General features: G+C 36.1%; 2 long non-coding RNA genes across 3 annotated transcripts in view; one reads left to right on the forward strand and one right to left on the reverse strand.

Moving 5' to 3' along the window:
* Nucleotides 1-15,784, forward strand: part of LOC126762051 (uncharacterized) — a 234,454-nt gene extending 218,670 nt beyond the window's left edge. For both annotated transcript variants that reach the window (XR_007667412.1, XR_007667413.1), the window contains one exon: nucleotides 15,594-15,784. This is a non-coding gene — a long non-coding RNA (uncharacterized LOC126762051). The remainder of the gene's footprint in view (nucleotides 1-15,593) is intronic.
* An 863-nt stretch (nucleotides 15,785-16,647) lies between these two features.
* The window catches only part of LOC126762050 (uncharacterized), a 75,322-nt gene continuing 72,882 nt past the window's right edge, over nucleotides 16,648-19,087 (reverse strand). Inside the window, exons 2-3 of the long non-coding RNA XR_007667411.1 lie at nucleotides 17,335-17,578; nucleotides 16,648-17,224 (exon numbers count right to left, since the gene is read on the reverse strand). This is a non-coding gene — a long non-coding RNA (uncharacterized LOC126762050). The remainder of the gene's footprint in view (nucleotides 17,225-17,334; nucleotides 17,579-19,087) is intronic.

Here is a 19,087-nt window from a genome sequence, read left to right on the forward strand (position 1 = left end):
ACATTTAATACCGAGTTAGCGAGTTGTTTGTTGGGGCATAGGCTGCGCAGGCGCAAATTAAATTCACGCACCACGACACAATAAACACAGTAAACGTGCGGCCAGCAAACACAAAGCCATAAAACTTAAAACGCAAAAAAAATAAAATAAAAAGAGAACAAAAGCAACAACCAAAGCTGTAAACAATCGCGGCAACAACATTGTCAACAAATTGCCCGACACAGCAAGCACCAAGTGGATGCCTACATATCTGGTTGACATGATTGTGTCAGCTTTTTGTTGCCGTTGCTTTTGGTTGTTGTTGTTGTTGTGGCCGTTGCGCTACCACATTTTCATCGCTGCTCATGTTTTTCGTCAACCAATTGCTTTTGCAGTTGTAGTTGTTGCAGCCGCTTAGGCGATAAAGATTACCTAAACGCAGCGACTGGTGAGTGGGGCGCGGGTGTGAGCGGCGTTGCTGCGGCCCACCACTTCAGCACAATAAAAGCACACAGTCGCTGCATGCGCGAGTGCGTGTATGAGAGTGTAAGTGTGTGCGTGTCCCTGTGCCGAAAGTAGTAATTTGACGGCGGCACATTTGTTATTATTTGTTGGTTCATTGAACTCTCAATATGTCAGCGCTGCGTCACCGAAGTTGTCTGCCTTCACAGCATCCAACGGCCCCCACAAGCCACAAGTGGCGGCGACAACAATGGAATCTGAGCGATAATGCGACATCACACGCTCCTAAGCGCTTGCCACTGCATGCGCGAGTGTATGTGTGTGTGCGAGTGTTTATGAGACTGTGACAGCTTACGCTAAAAATGTGGCGCATAAATAGTGCTTTGTTGCCGTTGTTGTTGTTGTCGCACTGATTATGTCACACAGTTGCTGCTGCGGTGCAGAGCGATGCAAAATCCAACTAGTGCTTTGCGCGCCAGCAAAACAACAATTGTCATAATGAAAACAACAACAACAAACGCAGTGAACTATGTCATTTTGTTTTATAACCGCCCGTGTGCACGCGCTCTTTTATGGCATAACCACTCACCAACAACATCGGTGGCAGCTTCAAATCATAAGCCGGTGCGATTCTGACATAAACGCAGTTGCTGTCGGTGTGTTGCTGCTCCCCAAACAACAACAAAGCAGATACGTGTAGCTGCATTTGAGAGCCTGTGTTCGCGTCTGTTTCTTCTGTCCACAATCTAATGCCATCAATTATTAGTTTATTTATGTATGTAACAAATATACCTTATGATATGCAGATGTAGATATGTATGTAACTATGTATGGTTGTGAGGCATATTCTAAAATATACATATGTTGTATTCATCATGACTCAGATATGTCACTATATTTTTACATTTGCTTAAGTACTTTTCTGAGTTATGAATCATGCTTGAATCTTAATTTCACTATGTCAATTGAAAAGTCGCCGGTCTGACACATAGATGGCGCTAATAGATTTAAATCCATATAATTTTAAGTTAGCCCTAATCTTCAAAAGGCGCATCTATAAATTTGACAGCTGTCGGATCTTTAGTTTGCGAATTATATCATTGAAGCAACTATTGTTATTGTAAAAAAATAGATAAAAAGGAATTTTGCCTGTTGATAAAATATTCCTTTTGAAGGGAAAAAATACAGTTGAATCAAAACTCGTCTTCAAGCAAAGTTTTTGGGCTAGATTTTGGGCTTGATGACGTATTTTCGGGCCACAGGAAAATCGATTTTCAAAAATTGGTATTCTAACTGTAGACGTGCTGAAATGAGCACCGAAGACAATGAGCGCCCAAAAGATGTTGCTACCGACAAAAACATCAAAAAAATCCGCTCAATGATTTTTAATTTTGGGATGCGCATGGAATAATATTTATTGCCTCCCTTGAAAAAGGAAAGACCATTAGTAGCGACTATGGCATATCGTTTTTGGACCGTTTCAAGAACGAAATCGCCGAAAACCGGCTGCTTTTGAAGGAAAAGAAAGAGCTCTTTCACTAAAGCAATGCTTCATGTCATAAGCCAGTGAAAACGATGGCAAAAATCCATGAATTGGGCTTTGAATTGCTTCTGCGTCCACCGTATACTCCAGACCTGGCCCCAGCGACTATTTCCTCTTCTCAGATCTCAAAAGGATTCTAGCTCAAAAGAAAGTTTCGTCGAATAATGAGGTGATTTCCAAAACTTAGGCTTATTTTGAAGCAAATGACAAATCGTAATAAAAAAAATGGTATCGATAAGTTGAATGGCCGCTATAATCAGTATATTACCCTTGAAGGGAATTATGTTGAACAAAAAAATTAATTTTCAATTCACCAGTTTTAAAAAACAATGCTCTAGGGGGAATATGTAGTATAAATACGGGCTAGATTAAAACACTTTACACAGAAGTCGTCCCAAAGTCCCAACAATTCTTAGAGATCGCTAATTAATTTGAACCTTCCGAAAACTCGCCTGAAAACTTTTCAAAATTAGTTTGACGGAAGCTGTATTTACATCAGTGGCGGATTGAGAAGGGGGAAATGGGGGACTTACGATAAAAGTTCGTGGTCGAATCGAGGATAGCCGGCGTAAACGTTGGCTGACCTGGATTGATGGTTAGGAAGATTCTGTTACGAGTTTGGTGGGATTGCAAGGGAATCATCCACTTTGAGCTGCTGGTAAGAATCATATGCATCCACCTAATAGTTCGGACCGGTGACTACTATTCGTTCCTACCTTTGACCAATGATTTCGCTGTTAAAAATTCGTGTCAAGAGAATCTTGTTAAAATCGTCTCGGTAAATTTGCCAATAGGGTAGACATATTGAAATTACTTTTAAAATGGCAAGACGTTAACGAATATATGTACTTACTTAAATCGTTTGCCATTTACCTCAGCTGTGAGGTGACAGGAAAATGAGTTGTCAACTGCGAATTTTTTCCGAGCAAGTCACGGCTACCAAAACTCCAAAACATTGAAAGTATTAGCAAGGAAAGTAACACATCCACTCCCCGCAACTCATACAGATTTTATGTAGAAGAGGGTTGAACGATCAGTCGCAGACAAGAGTTTCGGTTAGCATTAAATTAACCGGTGAGTTAACCGATTAGATGACTTCCAAATCTGCTCGAGGCGAATAGGCAATGATGCTTCCAGCATTCAATGCTAATTATGGAGACAAATGGTCGATATGTGCATGTATGAGTGTATTTACATCTCTACAATGCCAAATTTTGAGAAGATCCCTCGTCAAATGAAAAAATTTTCCACACAAGACTTTGATTTCGGTCAGGTTGGTAGCGGTCCAATATCGCCCATTGCGACAAATAAGCTGCTCATTTTTCTTGAAAAGGAAAGAATAAATTTCAGATCAATATCTCAAAAACTAGATCAGGTACATACATACAGACAGACGGACATGGTTAATATGACCAAGCTCACAATGCTGATCATTCTTGTATACGTACTATAAATTTAAAGGGTGTTACAAATCTCGTGGCAAACATATTACACCCTGCTCAAGATATAAAAGGTATAGAATCTAACTTATTAGGTACTGTACTAATGATTTTACCACTTATTAAAAATCACAAATGAAATATACATATGTATGTGGAAACATTTTTAAGCGAAAATGTAATAAAACTCAAGCAGTCTTAAGCAAGTAGCTGTGGGAAACCGCTAATTTTACAGAATATTTTTTGTCACCTTCCTGATGGCACGTCCCAAGTTTGTTGCTCTCTGCCCGACACATACTGCTGTTAAATTCCCAATTTATAAATATAAATATGTAAAGTAGCGAGTTTAATGTACTCACCCACGCAACATAAAAATTCAAATAAATACATATTTACTTTATAAATATTCACTTACCACTTACATACATACACATGTACAATATGTAAGCACATATTTATATAAACACTGCCTGCCGCGCAGTGTTTTTCCTCACGTTTTATATTTTACTTCCGCCACACGCGCACTCGACTCCACCGCAACAGCCGCGCAAGCGCAGTGACAGCAGCGTATGTATGTAGATGTGTGTGAGTTTGTAAGTTGGCCGCTGACAGAGTGAAGTTCAAACTCCATTTAAGCTTTAAATTAGTAGCTATTTGAAGGGAGAAGACCGCGACGCAGCGCTGAAATGCTGCGTGAGACGTGGGTGCGGTCACACGTTCACATTCACCCCCCACTCCCCCTGCAAGGCGCACAACAGCGTCAGCGCCACGACTTTCATGAAGACATGCCACATAACCTTCAGCGCGCTCTGCCGCGACATGTCGCTCGGTTATCGTCACCTCATCGTCTCGTCTCGTCGCATGCCAAGACAATTGCTGGGAAATTTATTTGTTTGCTTTGCCGCTCGTGTGTAAACAACACGTCGCATAAGCAACGCTTGGTGGCTGTTGCCGTTGCCTCAGATGTTACTCGTGCACATTTCTTGTTTCGTTACAATTGCTGCCATTGTTTTATTTCGGCATATGATTTTCGTGTATTTAATTTATTTCATTTACTTCTTGTTTTCTCGCCGACAAGCGTGTTTCGAAATTATGCTGTTTTGTTGTTGTTGTTGTTGGCTCTTGTGCTCTTGTAGTGCGATAATTTCCACTTTCCGGCTTCCCACTTATGTCATGATTCCGGTAGTCGGCTTTTCCCCCACAAACAGCAGTCATAATTAGTTTCTTCCACTTTCTAAAAATAAAAACAAAGGTCAATATCCAAAACACCCTTCAGTTTGAGTTTATTTATACATTTTAAAAAATGCAGTAAATGCATTTGTATTTTTCCAATGATTCAAAAAAGTTTCCAAAAATTCTATGGTTCCTTTTATATCTCTGTCCTTGGCGGTGGTTAGGCGTATTCTGCTAAATATTATCATACAAGTAGTCGCCCATGACAAGTATATTTTTTGAAGGCTTTTCTGCTAATTAATGGATCCGATCGATATTAGAATTCTTTATGGCAGAAGTACAACGGTACATTTGCTTTGAATCCCATTTGAATGAATGATGGCTCAAAAGAAAGGTTTTGGTTTGGTGTTAGAAAATTCTAATGAATATGATCAGAACTGTGATGATCCATGTGATCCCGAAACATATTTACATATGTAGCTTTAATCTTTCTTAAACCGAGTCGAAACCAATATGACCGCCTGTTTTTTAGATTTTATTTTCAAGTGGCAACTGTCAAACAGATGAATCATCTTTAGCTCTAGGGTACCAAATTAAAATTAGACATCGATCAGGATGGTGTCTTGTAGATATTTAATCGATAAACATGTTGTAGATATAGCTGGGTCTCGGTGAAAACAATCTCAAACTTGCTCAACAACGAGACAAACATCGATGAAGGGAATTTGAGCAGCCCATACCGACTACTAAAATTCTTAAAGAATAACAAGATTCTCTAATAGGAGTGCTGTCTTCTTGACAGACATGCCAGTGGACTGAGCATACTATACAACGACTATTGTAGAAGCTGTCAAGAGGTAGATAAGATGAAACTGTAATCTTCTGTGCGAATACAAGGCTTTGCAAAAGAGAATAATCCCAACTAATTGTCGAGGATTTCAAGACCATGTCTCGGAAGTTTGCATATATAAAATGTTTGTATTGATGAATATCACCAGGAGCACGGGTTAGTTTCGAGAAAATATAGTAGAGACAGGAGATTTTAGTACCGGTGGTTTTATATTGGGCCTCCTAAAGGCTTAAGTGAACAGCCAGACATTCACTCCACCTCCCATCTAACCGGTTAGTTTTGATTACAAGTCAAAAATAAACTTTTTGATTAAACATATTCCTACACCAAGATAGTTTGACGTACTGGAATATATAATTGATAAGCCAATCTTCGTTTAGTTTCAATCTGACAGATAATATTTTAAAGTTGTTCCACAATGTTTAAAACAGGTTAAGGAATTCAGTTTTTTTAGAAAATAATACGAGAGGGGAAAAATAACTGATTGAATACTCAAAAGTTAGAAAAAAATATTTTTACTTTAGGCAAAAAGCTATTTTCCTATATTTCGCTTTACTAATCTAATCGACGCATTCCGTCTCTTAAGCGCTTCAGAATCATTTGGATCTTCAGACAGAAATTATTTTATATTCTCACAAGTACTAACTGAGAGTTTTTTTTGAAGAAAAACGCATATCAACCCGCTAGCTCTTTTGTGAAAGCTTGAGACCCAATCATTCTACTTTCTAAAGTCTATTTTGTTTGATATTGATTTTCATTCAACGTAGTTTTTGAATGCTGATTTGCTGCTGTTTGATTTAGCATCATTTAGCATATCTTGGCTAAATTTTTAATATTCGTGTTTTTGAAGAGGGAACGACGGATTATCAGTTTTCCTCTTAAAGACATCAATACTTATTTCGATATTTCGTCCTCTTATATACATACATACAAGGTCTGTCGCAAAAAAAACAGTACTTTTTAAATATAACTGTTTCTGGTCGGTCGTAAAATGCAAAGAGCAAATATTAAATTTTGTTTTAAACTTGGGAAAACGTTTACTGAAACATTTCAAATGATGAAAAAAGTTTATGGTGATCAGTGCCTATCCCGTAGTAATGTGCATGAGTGGTTTAAGCGATTCCAAGAAGGTCGTGAGGACCTCTGTGACGATCAGAAGTCGGTCGTCTTCAGAAGTCAAAAATAAAGACAATGCTGATTTGTTTTTACGATTCCGAGGGTATTGTACACCGAGAGTTCGACCGATATTCTCAAGAGAATTCCGAAAAATGACCTTAAACACTCATTTGAAATGCTAATTGACCGGGCTAAATGCTGTATCGAAGCACAAGGAAACTACTTTGAATAGAAAAATATAACTCTTGAAAAATATTAATTTTTTGTTGTTTTTTTTTAACAGTCCTGTTTCTTTTGCGACAGACCTTGTAAATCTTGTATGGTATTTGCATCCAGCGATTTCTTCAGACAGCAAATTACCAAAAATGTACTATATTCCTAAAAGGGTCAAATTATATTTTTTTCTAGATTAGGAGAGTCAACATGTGCAGATCTAGTAATGACAACCCTTTCTAAGAAATTGTAAGCTTTATGCTAGGTAGCCATGTGATCTTTAATCAAAATTTGCTAGGGACTAAGTGCCCAGAAAATGATATTGCAAAGTTCAAATAAAATAGTGGTTGTCTCCATATTTTAAGATTAATAAAACACACAATTTATTATATTATTTGTCTTTGAGTTTCAACTCAAAAAAGTTATTCCGAAATTTATGCGAACCGCCAATGTGTTGAAGCACCCTAATGGCCTTGCTATTAAGAAAATCGCTCAAGCATTAATTGAGTCTCTCGCATATTTGTATAAACAATCCACTTTATTTGCGTCAAAATGTTCCATTGTTGCGCATAATTTCAATTCACAGACTTTATTACCCCTTTTCTATTTCTTTGGTTTTTCTGCTTTTCTTTGTTATTTTACTAAACAAGTTTTGGTGTTGTTGTTGTGTTTGCGTAAATGTAAAATTAGCAGCTTATCTTTGATATCTTCGGTAAAGTGAAGAAAACGCGATGCGACGCGCTGAAGCCTTTCAAGAGCCGCAAAGCCAGCGTCTGCAAGGGGTGACTCGCCGCTTCGAGACCCAAGTCAGCAGTGCCACCGTTATGATGGCAACGCCGTTGAGGCGTGTGTGTAATTGTCTGACACTGACATTGCATTACGGGTTGTTTCATGGCTATTAATATTTGAGCCGACTAACTTGTAACTAAATAGCCGACTAAGCTGCCGAAATGGCGAACTAACCCATCGGCTGACCGGCTGGCTGACTACCACCGCATCGCCTGGTGCCATAATTGACGCTTCTGCGGCTGTTAATGAGTGCAAAATACGCTCGAGAGCATTGTGAGGTTACACACACAAATTTAGACTGGGTATGCGTATGTGTGTGTGTGTGTGTGCGGCAAGTTCAAGTTTTATCGGCTGTGAAAATCGCTGAAGCGCTGAGGCACACACACATATGCAACTTTTCCGTCTGACACCTGTTTTTGTTGCCACTGCGGTCGTTGTTTTTGTTGTTGTTGTTGTTACCACAATAGCATGGTAACTGATTTTAATTTTCTTATAATTATTATGGCGTGAATCAGCCTAATATGTTACATTTCAAACGCGACTGTCGGCTCATCTTCTTCTTCGTGCTACTTTTCATTTGCTGCCAACTTTTAACTTCAAATTTAATTGTATTGTATTAGAAGAGCCACCACGGCTGTTGGTAACTCCGCCAACAACATAAACAACAACTTGTCGGCTAGATAATTAAGCTAACACTAAATTACCCTTAAGCCGAATTAATAGAATATTCCACATGAAATTTATGATACACAATACAATCATGTAAACATAGAGGGTGTCCCTTTTGGAGATATAAAACTTTTTGTTTCAATTACAATAAAGACAAATTAATGAAATGTTAGTAAATTTTTCGGTTTTTAGTTTTCGAACAGCATTTCGTGTGACTGTTCGTTGTGAAGAAGATCCTATTGAACCACTTTCTACAGCCCTGTCGATCTTATCTCGCAATCAGTCCAAAAACGTTGTCTAACGATCTACAATGGCTGGAACCAGCGGTCTGCTTGACAGTCTTATAATGTGTTTTCCAAAGTAAACAGGAATTTTTGACTAGTGCGTTAGAATCTGCAATCTTTATTAATTGTCCAGTGAGAATTTTATTTCATTTCAGCGATTAGAAGTGAAGTTATTGCGTTTTAAGTGTCAGTATGTTTGTGTTATCGGTGCGAAAATGAGCTTCGAACAAAGAGCCAACATTAAATTTTGTTTTAAAATTCGTTAAACTTTTACCGAAACGTTTCAATTGATGAAACAAGTTTATGGCGATGATTGCTCATCCCGTAGAAGAGCGCACGAGTGGTTTCAATGTTTTCAAAGTGGTCGTGAGGACATAAATGACGATTATCATGCGGGCCAATCGTAATCCGTGATCACCGGAAATTCCATCGAAAGTATGTGTGAATTCATCAAAAATCAGCCGAAATTGAAATTCATGAAAATGGAATAGAACATCTCCAAAACATCGATTTATCGCATTTTGACCGAACATTTGGAATTACATTTGGGCACAAATTGACTGACGACCAAAATTTGGTCAGAATCCAACATTCGAAGGACGATTATTTGACCAAAAATCACATTTTAACCATTGACCACTCCCCGTAATCACCTGATATGGCACCGTTCGACTTCTTCGTTTTCGGAAAAATGTTCGTTAAACCGTAACAAATAAGAACTTCTTAGAGCATGAACAGTCTCTTCAGATTTTTTATAATTTCTAAATATGCAATTTTACATATTATCGACGTTGTACTACTGTGGGCAGAAAATAGTAAGACTTTTCTATTTAAATTCAGTGCGAAAACCCATTCGCGGCAATATTTTTTTAGGTTGGGCGGACTATCTTTCTGGTGCCGAAACTTTCAGAATATTGGAAAAGGTACAAATAATTCAAAGAGGGACAAGAAAGCGATGAGGATCGACCACGTCAAGGACGGCCATCAACACACGTCAAGAAAATAAAGGGGGACTATTCCAGAAATTGACTTTAAAAACTGTTTCGAGGATTAGAAAAAAAGTTTGGAACAAGAGTATTAAGGCCAAGGAGAATTACTTGGAGGGGGACGACATAGATTTTGAAGAACAAATTAAGAATTTTGAAATTATGTGCAAAGTCTTACTATCTTGCCATTTTTTACTCATTGTAGTAAGTCAGAAAATTGCTGATGATTGATTGCTGAAAGATAATTCGAATGCAATAATATGACTTATGTTTACCTTGGCAGCTGACTTGACACCTACAGCATCTGATCCAATTTGACTCGGACTGACAAAAAAAACTACAATTGCACATATTTTAAAACAAATCTTTATCATCACAATCAAAATAGATTCTTAAGCTAATATAAGCTTATCTTACTTTTTCACGTGCTATAAGCCTCGACTGGGAAACATCAGGCATTGACCCGCTTTATACCTAGAACATTAATCAATTAACCAAATTTGTTAAGTCGATGCTTAAGAAATGTTGAGATTTTGTGCTATTTCTTTAAACCTCAATTAAAATAAGTTCTAAAATTATGGGGCAGTTCGGGTCAAATTTGATCAGATGGTTCATATTTGTGCCTCCAAAAATACGACTTTTTGAACACTATAAATAAATAAATATGATCTTTGCAGTTTCCGTAAGAGTTCCTTTCAAGAATCACTTACTTCAATAAAATGATATAGTTTATATTCGACTTTTTATAGTCTCAAACTGTTCTGTATGAACTAAGCAAAGTTTAAGATCTTATAAGGATCAGGAAATCAATTTGACCACTCCATTGAAAATATGTTTAAAAAAGTGTAACAATTTGAAGATTCGTCAGAGTATTTTAATTCTGTAGAGAGCATATACATATATACGTTTTTTGAAACACCAGATGTTGATAAAAAATACTTTTATAGCAAAAGAAATGCGAGAAAATCAGAAAATTGTGCATTCGTGCCAAGTTAGGAGCATCTGTGTCTGCTTGCTTGGCTAACTTAAGTACATATTTGGGTCACATAATTAAATGTAAACAAAGTACACTTAGAAAATTGTTTTATGTGAATTGGGATAAATAAAAAAATTAAATACCACAATAGCATGGCACTCCCCGCCGCCGTCCGTGCGAGCGCGCACGCATTTCACACTCCCCAATTTCTCTTTTTTCCATTTCAATTTCTAGAAATGTGTGTATTCTTAAATCGGGCCTTTTCAGGGCACGAAAACATAAACACAGCTGCCGCACTAAAAGCGGCCACGGCGCATTTTCTAAATCTAACCACACTCCCCCTCCCAAGCGGCGCACAAATTTATCAAAGTAACAAAACAATAATGAATTAAAAATTAAAGAAAGAATAAGTCATTAAGAGAGCAAGTAATAAGCAGAAGCGAACAGCAGCACCCGCGCATACACCATCACCACCAACACCAGCGGCATCAACCACTACAAGCACCAGCACCAGCGTTGGAACAGCAGCAGCCGCTGCGCACCCGGTCGCCAGTGTTTGTTGTGGAAGAACAACAAAAGCACATCAACAGAAGACGAAAACCAACAAATGTGGCATGCAACATCATCCACAGCCGCCAACAAATCAACATTTGCTGCAAACTAACAGCAACAACACAATTTTAGTAAAACAAAATATTTTCTCAACAAATTTGCTATCGCTCGGCGAGCGCGAGGGGGCTGACAAGCCATTTTCCTTAAATACAAGCGTTTGAGTATGTGTTTACATGTGTAGTAGCGGTGTGGTGTGCCCGCCAATTAATAAGTGTGGCCCACACTATGCGCACAGCCATTCGACCCCATCGGTTCATTGCCACACTTACTGCTGTTGGTTACAATAACATTGGCACATCAATTGTATCGCGCTCCCCTCGATCGGGCTATTATTTCTATTTTAATTATTTACAGTTGTGCGCTGAGCGGAGTGCCTGCTTGTGGTGTGTGCGAGTGTGTGGGTGCGTGTTCAAGTGTTAAAGAATTTCCCTGCTCTGGAAATTTCACATTTCTGCGTTGATTTCCCCAAGAGTTTTGAAAGTTCCATTTGAAATATGGCGATTGCCTCAGAGTGTGTATGTATGTGTATGTATGTAGTGCCAATAAACTCCCTTTCTAAGCGTACATACATATGTATGTGTTTATATACGTATATAGAAGAATACCGAGTACTTAATATAATCTGAACTTCAGAACAACTAGTTTGGGTATCGTTTTGAAAAATTTTAAAATAGTTTAAAGTTCAATCTGAGTACATAAGAATATTTAGTAATTTTATCAGCGCGGGTATCCGAATTTCTCCCCTCTCCCTCCTCAATCAGCATACATACTTACAGACCTATGTACGTATAGTTGCAGAGGGGAAGAGAGTTAATCAATAGTGAATCTTGGAAAATCTAAAATATAGTAAAATAGTATTAAATACATCAAAATTTGCCATATGGATATGAAGTCATAATGTCTAAAGCCGAGAGAAGAGTACTAACAATATTTTTCTGCTTATTTATTAATGTTCCAAAACCCTCTTATTGGTTTCCGTAAGAATATTTCACGCTTTTTCATTTACCTTAATTATGTAAGTTAAAAAGGTTCAAATCGATTTAATATATTTAGAAAGGTTCTTTATTATTTAGAGTACTACTTAAATAATTTTAGCAAAAAACAGACGATTTTTACCTGTTTTAAAGTTTTTGTTCAAATTCTTTTAAGTCATAATTGAAATCATATCTTCACTGGAAATTTAATGCATTGGACCAGATGATAAACTTCAAGATCAAATTTGACTCGGACTGGTTCCTTTATGTATCTTACGCCTTTTAATACAACTGATAACCAATTCCTTTTTAGAGTGGTACAGTTTTGAAGTTAGTTTGAAGTTTGATCTCCACATGTCAAATAGTGTGTGTTTGGCAACTGTTTGCGTGACCAAAAGTTTGTCAAGCAATGTTTAAAAGTGTATAAGGTCAATAAGGACTCACTATATACCCAACATTAACCAAAATTATCTATCTAGACTCTGATAAGAAAACAATGATTTTCAAGCTCTTTTTCGCTAACTTTTTCTATGTTAAAGTCAATGACAGAGGTGGAAGGACGACTTGATTTGCAGGAGGATTTGATTGGCAATAGCCAGTGTGCTTGGAGATGCGGAGTCAAATTCATCCCTCCAAATCATGTTTGATCCTGAGTGTACATCTTTCGAAGAACGGCTCAGAATTTCACTTATGGATCTTATGAGGTTAAAATAAATTGATATTCAACACGATCGCTCATTAAGAAAATGATTTCTATCGAAAACAATTGATTTTTCTTCACGTAACAGAGATTTCTTAAATTAATTTGTGAAAAGTTCTATAAAATATAGATTTTTTGTTTCTACAAAAATCTAGTATTCCTTCGACAACCAAAATTGTGTAATTCTCAAACGTTTTCGCAGGCAGCAATTATTCCATTTCATTAAACGTTTAGTCTTTTGTAGACGACTATGTATATTACATATCATATTGAAGGTTTGGAACTAATCTAAATTCTTCAAAAACCTCGAATAAAGCTTGATTTATTATTTGTCCCATTTTCAAGAAATTTTAGCAAAATCTAGTTTTCCGTTTTTATGGGGCTTCTTGTTTCGAAAACTGTGAAATAAAGTAAATTGGTGGGGTCTATAGAGTGGATCTCTCCGGATGACTTTAACAAATGAAAATTTTTTTTTCTCACAGACAACAAAAACACAAGATTTCTAGAACTCTCCTTTCCACTTAAGAAGCGATAGCAATTTCGCACAAATGTTATGGCACTTAATTAATTGCGGAAATTTTATTTAATAATAATAATGCTAGATTAGTTACATAGTAAACAGATCTTTGCTGCAAATTAAAAATTTATTTGCCTTAAACATCCTCATACTCGTAAAACATATAATAAGTAAATTTGTAGGTATATGCGCTTTTGCCCCAAATATGTTGCACATATGCATGTTCTTCTTCTTCTTCTGTGTGGTGTCATTGGTGGCATCAATATGCTATCTATAACAGCGACTGCAGCTTACTTCCCCCGAAATATGTCATAAATATGTGCGAAAGCAAACTCAGTGTACATATTCCTACACAAAACCGTTATTTATAGCCTTCAGCCTTCAGCACCTCGTCGCTGCAACAATGAAGCGCATGTGTGTGTGTTTACAGCTACTTCTGCATGTGTGCGACTCATCACGCCGCATTTTTGATGCATCATCAGTTGTAGTTAAATTCTGCTTGCAACATTTCCGCATATTTTCTGTGTGGCATGCAACTGCCGATGTGATGTGCTCCCACAAAGCTCCAAAGCCAAAATGCATTTACGTAATAACACAGTTGAGTACGTGTGTGTGTGTGTGTGGCACCGTCAGCGTTTCCATTCGCACTTTCCCGCATCTGTGACACCGCAGCAACACATTCATGCTCAGCAACTTCTTCAATCAGCAGTGATTGCCGCGCGCACATGTGCTAAGATGGGGCAATAAAGAGTGCCTTAGTGAAAAATTATGCTGCGTCCCCACTCCACCCCCCCTTCACCCATTGCGCGATACCCAAATACCACAAACTTAAACACATGTGTTGCGAAGTTGGAGAAGCACGAGCAGCAAAATGGGTCGCCACATGGAACTCCCTGCTTACCGAGGACCCACTCGCAAGACAGCGTTCCCCACCCCCTGTAATTGTGATTAATTCCCTGTTGTTTTCATGTTTCCAGCTTCCGAGCGACACTTTATATTCATTGAAAATCCACGCCGCCCTCGCTTGTCGCGTTTGTGTGTGATTGTGGGCGTGTCATTGGTGCGTCACACGTTTCGTGAGCGTTTCTGCGCTCGCCTCGGCTGAATCTATGTCCCTCATTCGTTGTCCTCAAACAGCTGTTGAAACTTTGGCATTGTTGTTGCTACTGTTGTCGTCACTGCTGCCAATAAAAGGAGGTCTATTCAAATATTTGGCTAAAAATAGCTCGCAACCCCACTTGTACTCCATAGCATCTAGTCTAAAAATAGTTTTTTTTTTTGCCATTTGGGAGGGGTTTGTTTTTATTCTATTTTTCAATTCTGGGCGTGCGCTACAGCTCGTACTAAAGTAAACTAAAAAGTTTAAGCAAAACAAATATTCGTGAGCGCCTAAAAATATCAAAACGTGCACAGACTTTGTAAACTTGAGGAATTTAAGTTCAAAATTCGTACTTATCTATGCTTGGGTATGTGGTAATGAAATAAATTGCTCAAAACATGAATATTTTTAGAGGAGTTTCCAGCTGTCGGCAAAATAAAATATTAACGAATGAGTTTAGAAAAACTAAAGTCGAAATTAAATGAAATTTTTTTCGGGAATACTTAAAAAGCTTTTATTTATACAGAGTTTTTAGCTTTTTGGAATATGCTTATCTCAAAAAATAGTCAACACCATGTTTAGTGTGAAGATTTTGACCGAAAAGAATTGAAAACGTACTTATATATTCCTCCTTCTGTAATGTTGTAAATTTATCGTAACATTTGCATCTATGATGGGTTTTCAAACCTTCCCCCTAAATATTGCCTGCAGTATTTCTCAAAGTCATAGTATCTTCTTCTTCTTTATTAGCGGAGACACCGCTTATAGCTGAGATACCAAGTGTAGCCAGGTCCTTCTTCACCTGATGTCTTCATCGAAAACTCGTAACGTCAACTCATCAGATGTTGTCAGCGTCCATGCCTCTACACTACATAGCAGAACGAGAATAATGAGTGACTTATAGGGTTTGGTCTTTGTTCGTCGAGAGAGGACTTTACTTTTCAATTGCCTACTCAGTCCGAAGTAGCACCTGTTGGCAAGGGTTATCCTGCGTTGGACTTCCAGGCTGACATTGTTGTTGGTGTTAATACTGAATCATAGTATCAGCCCATCAAAATAACAAAAAAATAAAACATGGAGACTTATTCTAAAATATTTAACAAATTCAAAAATTTAATAAACATTTTTTAATTTCTAGATAAATTTATTACCTTTAATTCTTAATTAATTCTAAGACGATAAATTTTTTAATGGTTTATTTCTCATTTTCAGCGCCTCGTGATGTATTTCGTATGCGAAGGTTCGACTTCGCTGAAGTTTCTGTATAAAATGACAAGAAATTATATCCAATGAATCTGAAAATGTGGAAAAGAAACATTTTTTAAGATGAGAGCTTTTATTTAATATTATTCTAAACATTTTATTATATTTAATTTTTATGGATGCGAAGTAATAAAAAACTTTTCATAGTGAAAATAAATACTGAATGGTGTAACTTATGTACTTTTATTTAATTTTGTCAAAGAAGCTCGTAAGTATAATATTTATTCTATTAATTTCCATCCATTGACCCCTGAGACTAGAACGAAATTATTTGGAACCAGTTCAGCGCTAAATCACACCAACAAAGCGATCACGAAAGTTGGTAATAGTACAGTAATAAAATAATAAAATATAATCTACTTATACATCTATAATTAATATATCTATAATTAATCTCTACTAGTTCTTTGCTCACCACTGTCCTTTCGAAAAAGTCCTACGAAAAGTAGTTCGAAAAAAGAGTGTGAAATATCAAGCGCCCAAAATCGTCCTGTAGGCTATGGCAAGCCCTGCAAAATTATTGTTGTGCAATAGAATGTTTACTTAGAATGCCTCCAATAACAAACAATTCGTTCCATTTTTCACGCTATCCCTAACAACTGAATGATCGAGTGATTTTCGTTTGTAAGCGATCAAATCAATATTTTTGTTAGTGGAAAAAGTGACGGAATTAAGTATAAATGTGAGAATTTGTCACTGCTTGTCTGCTTTGCTCGCCTGTTACCTTAGACAATATTGAAAAGAAAAAATATTTTTTCTCAAGTCAATGAAAAATTGTGGGAAGAACGCCTTAGTTTTTGCAGTGAAATACCAGGCGCACAGAAGACCTCATAAATATGTATGTAAATGATGAAATTGAGAAGGTGCTTAATACTACAAATACAAATATACGCTCCATTACCTGCCTGTGTTTTCCATAGTTACCACCCAATAAAAAATGTATTTATATTTTACTTATTAATGTATGATCTATTGATTCTTATTTATTCCTGTATATTTTTTTTAATTTCTATGTTTTATTTAATTACTAATATGTTAAATATTTAATATTTATTTATAATAAAATTTTGCGAGCCGATTGGACTTTTTAATTACTTCTGCTAAGTAAACACCTCAAAGCCATTTCGAGTTAAAAATATTTTTGGTGTCTCTTTTCTATGTCGATAAAAATCTTAGAAAGCGTTACTCCTTAATGGAAATCAGCACTTTTAGCCACTAAAGTTATTTGCCTCTATTAAAAAAAATGCCATTGAGTGTATCACCTGAGTTTTTTAAACAAATATATAAACAGGCTATTATTTTTATACGCAAATATTAACGGAATATTTACAAAGAATATTCATTTCACAATTACACGAAAAATATTTCTAAATTTTCGCGTTTTACTTAAAATCCTATTATTTCCGCTTCTCGGCTTTTCACTAGTACTCATTTGTAGGTATATACATATATATAATAAGTAAATGTTTCTTTGGTTATGTCAGTCCAAACTTAATGAGAAATATTTTAACGCTCCTTTTCTGCTTTATTCACATTGAATTAAAAACTAAATCCCTCATGCTGGACCAATGAATGTAGAACTGCAAATATAATTGTTATATGAAGTTAAAGAATTTTATTATTTATTTATTTTATATGTAAGTATATTGCAATAATTCATTTTTCTCGTTAATATATAAATTCAACTTACCTGCAGCCTGCAGTTAATTCCTCACGACTTCCCAAATGTGACTAATTGTTTCGTTTGTCAAACCATTCCCAAGCACCGAGCATTTTCCAGCAAACAAAAATCGCAACAACAATGCATGCCAATGGGTAGCCGCTATGTCAACATGTGCTTGGCAAATGTAAGTTCTTCTTGTTGCAAAACAACAAATTGTCAAGGTTCTTTACAATTTTGCATTTTTGTCATCCTTATTGATTTTCATGAGCGCCTAGTAGCTCCCCAGCAATGCGTCAAAGTTAATTTTTTTTAATTGGAAGTTTTGATTTAAAATTTGATTTTTGGTTTTTTTGTTTTTTATGTTTTGTAGATAAAATTGAGAAATTTTATTAGATAATCACAGAAATACATCATGCAAATAGAATATATTTTTTATTTTATTATTGTTTTAATGCAAAAATTTCAATATTTGTTTATTAATTATATCTTTTTTGTCTACAAAACTATTGCATTTTTGAAAAAAAAACGAGATGAAAAAACGCTATTATATATTATATGTAAATATATACTGACATCTTAACCCAAGAAAGACAATGCACGTTTTCTTTACGCTCTCAGACTTTCATTCGTATTTTTTATTCGGAGGAAGTTCAAAAGAATACTTTACTCACAGTCGGTCTTTATGTCGTTATTTGTATCCCATAAAATAGAAAATGAATGAAATATTTGATCTCAGTTGAAAGAAGAATAATTTTAAAATCTTTGACACTCTTAAAACCCTTTTAAAGAAGATCAATCATGTATAATGTATCGTTATCTTTCCCGTCATATAAAATGGCATTATTTTTCTTAAGTTACCAAATGTTTCCAGAAATTGATTGACCTAAATCCAAATTTACTATAGAAACTTAATCGGTTTTCGACTCTTATGCTCGGCGAACACTTAAAAGGTCGAAAAGGCATATGAATTCAAGATTTTTTTCGGGAAAGTAACGAAAAAGAATTAAAATTATGGTCGACTTTATAATGAAAGTTTATATAATAAGTTAAATTTCGGAGGTCGGTTTGAAAGAATATCGCCTGGGTAGGTGGTTGATTATTACCTAAAGGCCTCCACGTTCGAAAAATATTATATTCCAACTTAGACTCTTAAACAACACCCTGATATAATTTAAAAGTTCAGAAAAAAATAGGTGGTTCTGTATCAATTTTGTAAATGGTGGGCATGGCTTCTTTACTAAAAAATTTTATAACGAAAGAAATCTTTGAGACGGCTATGAACGTTAATCCTTTGTGATACCCAGAAACTATTAAAAAGGGGTCATCAAATCTTCATAGATCGACGAAGCGTTTTGAGCTTACCACAAGTTGAAAAAGTATTATACAATAAAAACTAGATTCTGGCAAGGAACAGGTGGTTCTGTTCGATTTTAAAAACAGTACTTTATATTTGTTGAATCCTTTCATAAACTAGTCATTAGTTAAGGAATTATAGATCATGGTTTGATAGGATCTATATTTTGGGGTAGGGATAAATTCAGTTACTATATTTGAAAAGTATTAAAAGTGTCGACTATGGAGAATGATAAAAAGATCCTTACATATTTTATGTTCTCAATCACCCTCTAGCGGCAATGTTAAACCACTCTAAAAAAATAAGAATATTAAAATTTATTACAATTATATTGTCAATAAATATTTGATGCAATATGGGTTTTGAAAGCAAAATCTGAAGCAACAACTACATATGAACATAATTCGAAAACACTTTATTTTTGAA

This window comes from Bactrocera neohumeralis, chromosome 6 (genome assembly GCF_024586455.1).
Source record: "Bactrocera neohumeralis isolate Rockhampton chromosome 6, APGP_CSIRO_Bneo_wtdbg2-racon-allhic-juicebox.fasta_v2, whole genome shotgun sequence".
Taxonomy (NCBI): Eukaryota; Metazoa; Arthropoda; class Insecta; order Diptera; family Tephritidae; genus Bactrocera; species Bactrocera neohumeralis.